Genomic DNA, 10,355 nt, shown 5'->3' on the forward strand with positions numbered 1-10,355 from the left:
ACCCTTTCCCATCCCGTTTTAGGATACCCGGCCCCTCAAAAAAGGGTTCACTCGTCCCCTCTAGGGTGTCTTTTTGTCTTGCGGCCTTCGAATGAGAAGCAAGGGAAAGGGTTTAGGGTTTGATTAGGGGGATCTGCGGTAGCGGTCCGCCTAATCAAACCCTAAACCCTTTCCCGTCCCGTTTTAGGATACCCGACCCCCCAAAAAAGGGTTCACTCGTCCCCTCTAGGGTGTCTTTTTGTCTTGCCGCCTTCGAATGACAAGCAAGGGAAAGGGTTTAGGGTTTGATTAGGGGGATCCGCGGTAGCGGTCCGCCTAATCAAACCCTAAACCCTTTCCCGTCCCATTTTAGGATACCCCCCCCCCCCCCCCCAAAAAAAAAAGGGTTCACTCGGCCCCTCTAGGGTGTCTTTTTGTCTTGCCGCGTTCAAATGAGAAGCAAGGATCCGCTTAATCCAACTCTAAACTCTTTCTCGTCCCGTTCCCCCCGCCCCTGTTATACTAAAAAAAAAAAAAAAAAAAAGGTTTACTTGGTCCGTCGGGTGTCGTTTTTTTTTTTTTTTTAAAAAAATATGTTGACGAGGAGGTTGAATCCCCCCCGGGTCCATGCATTCTCGCACCAACACATGGAGCATGTAAGCCACCCCTTTCGGGGACTGCAGTTGTAACACCCCGCCCTTTCCTTATAATTTAAATAAACTTTTAAGTAATTTATATTAAATAATTATTATTTAAAGCTTATTTTCCTAAAATATCGTAACGGTAATAATAGTGTAGATTTTTAATAATATTATTCTCCGACTCGAGTTATAGTAGACTTGGGACGAAAATTCTAGTGGATACCGACTCATTTTGAGTTATTGGGCTTAACTTGACTCATGGGCCTTTTTCCCCCTCTTTTCTCTACACAAAACCTCAACTAAACCCTCACAACTTCATCTCCCTCACTTGTAATTTCTGAAATTTCCCAACAACCACCCCACCATTGTTGAACCTTCCCTTACTAACCCTAAAACCACCATATCTCACTCAATTCTTCACCAATCTCGTTCCTTTTCGCGCCATTCTCTTCCTTTTCTCATTTCCTTTCTTTCTAAGTAAGAAAGTTGTCATCTTTCTCTCTATTTCGAAATTATCATCTTTCAAGGATGTGAATTCTTGACTTAATATCTTTATTTTTGTGTTTAGGGGAGAACTTGGACAACCCGGAGGAGGATAGCTACATCATTGACGAGTCTTTAGAAGATTGAAGTGCAAAAAGGTAACGGTGATGGGTTACTCGACTTTTATGTTAGAATTGTGTGGTTTTATGTAGTTATAATCTCATATGAATGTTAAAAGTTGTATCTTTCATGATTGGTGCTAGTTTGGATGTTGAATATCATGCTTGTTTGCAATTCTCACATGTTTGGATGAAAATCTCATGCTACATCTCTTGAATCCGAAATTACCCATTCACATGCTCAAATATGTTGTTTTTCCGAGTTAGAATCATGCTAGGATACGTAAACAATTGATGGGAAACGATTTTTGTTGGATTCAAATGGTTTGGAAGTGTTTTGCATTGAACCCGTGTGTTTGTAGTCCCAGTAGGGTGATGACGCGGCGGCCTCACTGACCGGGCCGGGAGTTTCTGTAAGTTTTGAGCATATTTTAGAAAGGTCAGTAGTCCCAGTAGGGTGATCCGTGCGGCCGGTCTCTTGACCACTGGGAGTACACCGAGTATTTTTTAGGTGATTTTGAGTTTGGTCAGTATTCCCAGTAGGGTGACCGCGGCGGGTGACCTACCGGGAGTACACTCAAGGCCTTTTTTGAGTTTTTGAAATTTGGTGTATTCCCAGTGGGTGACCGCAGCCGGGTGACCTACCGGGAGTGCACTAAAGGTTTTTATGAGTTTTTGAAATTTGGTCAGTAGTCCCAGTAGGGTGATCGGCGGGCCGGTCTCACCGACCATTTGGGAGTGCACTTTGTAAGTTTTATTAAATTTCGATTTTGACATGTTGTCCCAGCCGGTGGCCTGTGGCGGCCGGTACACCACCTTACCGGGAGTCCCCTGTTTGTTCTATTTCACTTGCGACTTCTAATAATGATTGAGCTATGCATGCATCTTCTTTCCTATTGATAATTGGTTACTTTAAGACTCATTAATGTTATGATCATGCATAATGGTTATGGTTCTTGTTCGGACCCGAGTGTGACGTTTTACATTGTGAGACTACTCGACATTCCCTATTTATTTGCCCTCGGACATTGGGTCACGGTTAGGTGCCATTGTTTCCGAGTTGGGCTATTTTTCCTTCCGCCTTTTTCGGACCGGGGGTCACGGTTAGGTGACAAGGTTCCGCTTGAGGTTACTCGAGTTCGGGCACGGTTAGGTGTACCATATTTCGAGTCTTGGATACGATTTGGTATCGTTTGTCGAATCGGGTGTCGTCCATCCCGAGAGTCCGCCAGTTTAGACTAGGACCGTATTATGATCGTCGTCCTACCAAGAGGTTGGAGTCTAGAGGGTTGTCTTGTTTGAGTCTATACTTTGTAATTGTCTTACATTCGAGTCGGGTTGATGTGTGACAGTTTGATCTAATAATTCTTCTCTCATTTATGCGTAACTACTCTTATTGCATTTTGTATACTAATCATGATCCTCTCGTCACCGTAAGTATGTTACTCTCATGCTTGTTTATTTAATTAAATTCTTAATTACTTGTATTTTGACATATTGTGGCCGGGAGAACCCCGAGTTACTCCCCACCGACCGTGGCTTTCATATTTATTATGAATGACAAGTTGGTGATGAAGCTTAAGTGGGCAAGACCGTGTGAGCTAGCGAGTTCTTACCTCGGACCTTATTAGTTATTACATAATAGACTCACCTACTCTTGAACTTATGTTAATTCGTGGGATATCTTTTCCCCAATAAATAGACTTGTGTTGTAAACTTAAACTTAACTAACTGAACTTATTCATCGTGTTGGTGATGCCCCGCGTTGGACTTCGTTAGGAGTCTTAAAAGTTTTAAAAATCTCGTGTTTCCGCCACGATTTACTAGTTACTTTTAGTTACCTCATCGAGGGGTGTCACAGTTGGTATCAGAGCATATATTGCTCCCGACGCACACACGTGTACCCCAACTTAAAATTCTCACTTGACCTTGAATAATGAATGAGAGATGGGTAGAATTAAGGACCTAAGTTGGTAGCCTTTTTGTGTATGTTTTGTGTTAGGTTCTAACTTGTTTGCTCTTGTGCAAGATGGCACGACCAACCCAAGTGGAAAATGCTATCATGCAAGCCCTCACTCAAGTACTTGCTAATCAACAAAATGCTCAACCCGCTCCCCTTGCACCCGAAGCTAACCGTCAAGGAAGTTATGCTTGGATTGCAAGTCAACTAGCAAGGAACAAGGCTAAGACCTATGGTGGTGAAGTGGATCCCGTTGCTCTCTCGGAGTGGTTTCGTGATATGGAGAAGAACTTCTCTCTCTTTGATGCCCGAGAGGAGGACAAGGTGAGGTTAGACTCTCACTTTCTTGTGAAGGAAGCCGATAGGTGGTGGACTTTGACCGGTCCTACCGCTACTCAAGACCCCAACTTTGATTGGAACCGCTTCAAGTCACTTGTGGAGACCCGCTTCTACCCTAAGGAGCTCAAGCAACAAAGATTGAAGGAATTCATGGACTTCAAACAAGGGAAGCTATCAATTCAAGCCTACACCGACAAGTTTAATGAACTTGCTCATTATGCCTCCAAGTTCGTGAAAGATGAAGAGGATCGTGTCTACTTCTACAAGAACAAGTTGAATCCTAAGGTGGAAAGCATGGTGAGAAGAAGCTCAACTACCTTTGTGGAAGTTTATGATGATGCCATTTGGGCCGAAAGCTCTTTGAAGGCCATTGAAGAAGATTCCAAAATCCACTCCTCTTCTCATTCTTACCGTTCTAACTTTCATGGCAAGAGACCATTTGTGCCTTCTACTCCAAACTATGCCAACAAGAGAAGGTTTGTGCCAAGGATGCAAGACCATGGAGGACAAGGACCCAGAGTCCAAGAACCTAGAGGACAAGTTCCATCACCAACTAATGAACTTGAGAAGGACCGTAAGTGCTACCATTGTAGACAAGCTCTACACCCCGGAGTTGGATGCTATGGCAAGCCCTTGACTTGCTTTCATTGTAAGAAGCCCGGACATCGTGTTGCCGATTGCCCCGAGAAGAAGAATGCCCCTACTCCAAATGCTAGGCCAAGAGGAACTATCTTTGTCATGAGTCGAGCCGAAGCCGCCGCTCATCCCGATATCATTACGGGTATGTTCTCAATTTTTGATCAACCTTGCCTCATTTTATTTGATACCGGCGCATCTTTATCTTTTATGTCTTCCAAGTTCTCGGAAAAGCTAGCCATTGAACCAATTCCTAGTGAGGAAACTTCTATATCCTTACCTTCCGGAGAAATGTTCTCTTGTTCCCTCACTTTCTCCGATATTCCTATCTCTATTTCCGGAACCTTGTTCCCCGCTAACCTACTTCGTTTTCCCCTTGAGGAATTCGATGTAATTTTGGGTATGGATTGGTTGTCAAAGTATGATGCAAGATTCGAGTGTAGAGACCAAAAGATTCGCCTCAAGAGTCCGTTAGGCACTCGTGTGTCCTATAGAGGAGTCCGTTCCCAAGAAGGTGTGAAGTTGATTTCCGCTTTGAAATTGATGAGTATGAGGAGGAAAGGTTACCAAATCTTTCTTTGTGTGGTGACTTCTACCTCCCCTTCCTTACCAAAGATCGAAGAAGTGCCCGTGGTTTGTGAGTTCCCCGATGTCTTTCCCGAAGAATTGCCCTAATTCCTCCCGAGCGAGATGTTGAGTTTTCTATCGACCTTGTACCTGGAACCGGACCGATTGCTAAAGCCCCGTACCGTATGGCGCCAACCGAGTTGAAGGAGTTGAGAAAGCAACTTGATGAGATGATTGAGAAAGGATTCATTAGACCTAGTGCCTCGCCTTGGGGTGCTCCCGTTCTCTTTGTGAAGAAGAAAGATGGATCCATGAGACTTTGCATTGACTACCGTGAGCTTAACCGTGTTACCATCAAGAACAAGTATCCTCTACCAAGAATTGAAGATTTGTTTGATCAACTCAAAGGTGCTTCTACTTTCTCCAAAATTGATTTGAGATCCGGTTATCACCAAATCCCCGTTCGTGAGTCCGATATCCCTAAGACCGCCTTTAGCACGAGATATGGACATTTCGAGTTTAAGGTGATGCCCTTTGGTTTAACCAATGCCCCTTCTATCTTCATGGACCAAATGAACCGGACTTTCTGTGAGTTCTTAGACAAGTGTGTTGTGGTCTTCATCGACGATATCCTCATCTTTTCCAAGTCCGAAGAAGAGCATGCCGATCACCTCCGTATCATTTTGGGAATCCTCCGTCGTCAAAAGTGGTTTGCCAAATTCTCCAAGTGTGAATTTTGGTTGTCTAAGGTGTCTTTTCTAGGCCATGTAATATCTAAGGATGGTGTCATGGTGGACCCTTCGAAGATTGAAGCCGTGATCGAGTGGAAGAGTCCAACCGACGTTGGTGAAATCCGTAGTTTCTTGGGTTTGGCGGGTTACTACCGTCGCTTTGTGAAAGATTTTTCCAAGCTTGCTAGACCCATGACTCAACTTTTGAAGAAAGAGACCTAGTTTGTGTGGACCGAAGCTTGTGAAAGTGCATTCCAAGAGTTGAAGAAGAGGTTGACTACCGCCCCCGTGTTGACCTTGCCCGAGGATGGAGTCGACTTTGATGTGTTTTGTGATGCTTCTAAGATGGGTTTAGGTTGTGTTCTTATGCAAAATAGAAGAGTTGTTGCCTATGCTTCGCGACAATTGAGAGTTCATGAGGTGAACTATCCCACTCATGATTTGGAGTTAGCCGCCATTGTTCATGCTTTGAAGATGTGGAGACACTACCTCATTGGAGTCCATTGCCGTATCTACTCCGACCATAAGAGTTTGAGGTACATCTTCACCCAAAAGGATTTGAATATGAGACAACGACGATGGTTGGAATTGGTGAATGATTACGACATGGAGTTGTTGTATCATGAAGGAAAGGAAAATGTGGTTGCCGATGCCCTTAGTAGGAAGTCTACTCATTCCTTGAGTGCTATTCGTGTGCTCCCCGATGACCTTTGTGCCGAGTTTCGTAAGTTAGGTATGCAACTTGTAGAGAGTGGTTTTGATTATCTTGGTGCTATGGTTGCCGAGCCCGTTCTTCACCGTGAGATTCTAGATAGCCTTGTGGACGATGCTACCTTTAAAAGTTTTCAAGCCAAGCTTCTTGAAGGGAAAGCAAAGGATTGTGAGATTGATGCTAGAGGTTACCTTCGTTACCGAGGACGCATGTATGTGCCCGATGCCGTTGACTTGAGGAAGAGAGTTCTAGATGAAGCTCATCTATCACCTTATTCGATTCACCCCGGAGGAGACAAGATGTATAAGGATTTGAAGCTTCAGTTTTGGTGGCCTAACATGAAGAATGACATTGTGTCATATGTTGGAAGGTGTCTTACTTGTCAACAAGTGAAGATCGAGCATAAGAGACCCGGTGGTTTGCTACAACCATTGGAGGTTCCTTTATGGAAGTGGGAGTCCATTTCCATGGATTTTGTGAAGGCTTTGCCTAAGACCGTTGGTGGAAAGGATGCCGTATGGGTTGTTGTGGATAGGTTGACCAAGTGTGCTAGGTTCATTCCTATCAAAGAGACTTGGAGTTTAGACCGTCTTGCTAGTGCTTATGTTGAAGAGATCGTTCGTTACCATGGTGTTCCTAAGGAGATCGTTTCGGATCGTGACCCGAGGTTTTGTTCAAGATTTTGGAAAGCTTTGCAAGATGCTATGGGTAGTAAGTTGTTGATGAGTACCGCTTTTCATGCCGCTACCGATGGACAATCCGAGAGGACAATTCAAACTCTAGAAGACTTGTTGCGTGCTTGTGCCCTTGATTTTCATTCTAGTTGGGAGAAGAGCTTACCTTTGGTGGAATTTTCTTACAACAATAGTTATCATGCTTCTATCAAGATGGCCCCTTATGAAGCCCTTTATGGAAGGAAATGCCGTAGTCCAATTTGTTAGGACCAAGCAAGTGATGTCCGTGATCTAGGACCCGACAAGTTAGCCGAGACGATTGATCAAGTGAAGCTCATCCGTGAAAGAATGAAAGCCGCCCAAGATCGCCAGAAGTCCTATGCCGATGTTCGCCGTCGACCCTTGGAATTTGAAGTTGGAGATAAAGTGTTCTTGAAAGTGTCCCCGATGAAAGGAGTAAAGAGATTTGGAGTCAAAGGGAAGTTGAGTCCAAAGTACATTGGACCTTATGAAGTGATAAAGAGGATTGGTGCCGTGGCTTATAAGTTGGATTTGCCCCCGAGTTTGGGTAAAGTTCATGATGTCTTTCATGTTTCTCAACTTAGGAAATACATTAGCGACCCTAGTCATGTGTTGCAAAATGAGATTCCCGAGCTTGAGCCTAGTCTTTCCTTCGAGGAGAGACCGATTAAGATTTTGGATAAGAAGGAGAAGAAGCTAAGGAGCAAAGTGGTGCCCTTGGTGAAGGTTTTGTGGAAGTGTGGTGATGTAGAAGAAGAGACTTGGGAGCCGGAGGCTTCCATGCGTGTCAAGTACCCTAGTTTGTTTTCTTAAGGTAATGCCTTTTCGCTTCAAGTTTCGAGGGCGAAACTTTTTAAAAGGTGGGATGATTGTAACACCCCGCCCTTTCCTTATAATTTAAATAAACTTTTAAGTAATTTATATTAAATAATTATTATTTAAAGCTTATTTTCCTAAAATATCGTAACGGTAATAATAGTGTAGATTTTTAATAATATTATTCTCCGACTCGAGTTATAGTAGACTTGGGACGAAAATTCTAGTGGATACCGACTCATTTTGAGTTATTGGGCTTAACTTGACTCATGGGCCTTTTTCCCCCTCTTTTCTCTACACAAAACCTCAACTAAACCCTCACAACTTCATCTCCCTCACTTGTAATTTCTGAAATTTCCCAACAACCACCCCACCATTGTTGAACCTTCCCTTACTAACCCTAAAACCACCATATCTCACTCAATTCTTCACCAATCTCGTTCCTTTTCGCGCCATTCTCTTCCTTTTCTCATTTCCTTTCTTTCTAAGTAAGAAAGTTGTCATCTTTCTCTCTATTTCGAAATTATCATCTTTCAAGGATGTGAATTCTTGACTTAATATCTTTATTTTTGTGTTTAGGGGAGAACTTGGACAACCCGGAGGAGGATAGCTACATCATTGACGAGTCTTTAGAAGATTGAAGTGCAAAAAGGTAACGGTGATGGGTTACTCGACTTTTATGTTAGAATTGTGTGGTTTTATGTAGTTATAATCTCATATGAATGTTAAAAGTTGTATCTTTCATGATTGGTGCTAGTTTGGATGTTGAATATCATGCTTGTTTGCAATTCTCACATGTTTGGATGAAAATCTCATGCTACATCTCTTGAATCCGAAATTACCCATTCACATGCTCAAATATGTTGTTTTTCCGAGTTAGAATCATGCTAGGATACGTAAACAATTGATGGGAAACGATTTTTGTTGGATTCAAATGGTTTGGAAGTGTTTTGCATTGAACCCGTGTGTTTGTAGTCCCAGCCGGGTGACCGGCGGCCGGTCTACTGACCGGCTGGGAGTTTCCTGTAAGTTTTGAGCATATTTTAGAAAGGCTGTAGTCCCAGGGTGATCGGCGGCGGTCTCTTGACCTACTGGGAGTACACCGAGTATTTTTAGGTGATTTTGAGTTTGTCAGTATTCCCAGTAGGGTGACCGGGCGGTGGTGACCTACCGGGAGTACACTGAAGGCCTTTTTTGAGTTTTTGAAATTTGGCTGTATTCCCAGCCGGGTGACCGGCAGCCGGGTGACCGGCTGGGAGTGCACTAAAGGTTTTTATGAGTTTTTGAAATTTGGCTGTAGTCCCAGCCGGGTGACCGGCGGCCGGTCTACTGACCGGCTGGGAGTGCACTGTAAGTTTTATTAAATTTCTGATTTTGACATGTTGTCCCACCGGTGGCTTGGCGGCCGCAGACACCACCCTACTGGGAGTCCCCTGTTTGTTCTATTTCACTTGCGACTTCTAATAATGATTGAGCTATGCATGCATCTTCTTTCCTATTGATAATTGGTTACTTTAAGACTCATTAATGTTATGATCATGCATAATGGTTATGGTTCTTGTTCGGACCCGAGTGTGACGTTTTACATTGTGAGACTACTCGACATTCCCTATTTATTTGCCCTCGGACATTGGGTCACGGTTAGGTGCCATTGTTTCCGAGTTGGGCTATTTTTCCTTCCGCCTTTTCGGACCGGGGGTCACGGTTAGGTGACAAGGTTCCGCTTGAGGTTACTCGAGTTCGGGCACGGTTAGGTGTACCATATTTCGAGTCTTGGATACGATTTGGTATCGTTTGTCGAATCGGGTGTCGTCCATCCCGAGAGTCCGCCAGGTTTAGACTAGGACCGTATTATGATCGTCGTCCTACCAAGAGGTTGGAGTCTAGAGGGTTGTCTTGTTTGAGTCTATACTTTGTAATTGTCTTACATTCGAGTCGGGTTGATGTGTGACAGTTTGATCTAATAATTCTTCTCTCATTTATGCGTAACTACTCTTATTGCATTTTGTATACTAATCATGATCCTCTCGTCACCGTAAGTATGTTACTCTCATGCTTGTTTATTTAATTAAATTCTTAATTACTTGTATTTTGACATATTGTGGCTGGGAGAACCCTGAGTTACTCCCCACTGACTGTGGCTTTCATATTTATTATGAATGACAGGTTGGTGATGAAGCTTAAGTGGGCAAGACCGTGTGAGCTAGCGAGTTCTTACCTCGGACCTTATTAGTTATTACATAATAGACTCACCTACTCTTGAACTTATGTTAATTCGTGGGATATCTTTTCCCCAATAAATAGACTTGTGTTGTAAACTTAAACTTAACTAACTGAACTTATTCATCGTGTTGGTGATGCCCCGCGTTGGACTTCGTTAGGAGTCTTAAAAGTTTTAAAAATCTCGTGTTTCCGCCACGATTTACTAGTTACTTTTAGTTACCTCATCGAGGGGTGTCACAGCAGTGGCCAAGCTTCAAGGTAACTAACTAACTATTTTAGGGTATTAAATGTATTTATCATTTCCTTTATTTTTTAACTGTTATTACAATAGTAACTAACTACCTACAAGAAAAAAGAAACGGAGTAAAAAAATAAAAGTAGTAACCAGTTTTTAGCTCAGTCGTTTTACATTACCAGTATAGACGTTGTCATAGGAGAATTGTTCAACAGCAGT

At 43.2% G+C, this 10,355-nt stretch overlaps 1 long non-coding RNA gene across 1 annotated transcript; it reads left to right on the plus strand.

The window, feature by feature from the left end:
• Positions 1-8,255: 8,255 nt before the first annotated feature.
• Positions 8,256-10,007, plus strand: LOC141629779 (uncharacterized). The gene is made up of 2 exons (XR_012537352.1): positions 8,256-8,330; positions 9,845-10,007. It is a non-coding gene; the product is annotated as an uncharacterized LOC141629779 (long non-coding RNA).
• The last annotated feature ends 348 nt before the right edge of the window (positions 10,008-10,355 follow it).

Source organism: Silene latifolia, chromosome 2, assembly GCF_048544455.1.
Source record: "Silene latifolia isolate original U9 population chromosome 2, ASM4854445v1, whole genome shotgun sequence".
NCBI lineage: Eukaryota > Viridiplantae > Streptophyta > Magnoliopsida > Caryophyllales > Caryophyllaceae > Silene > Silene latifolia.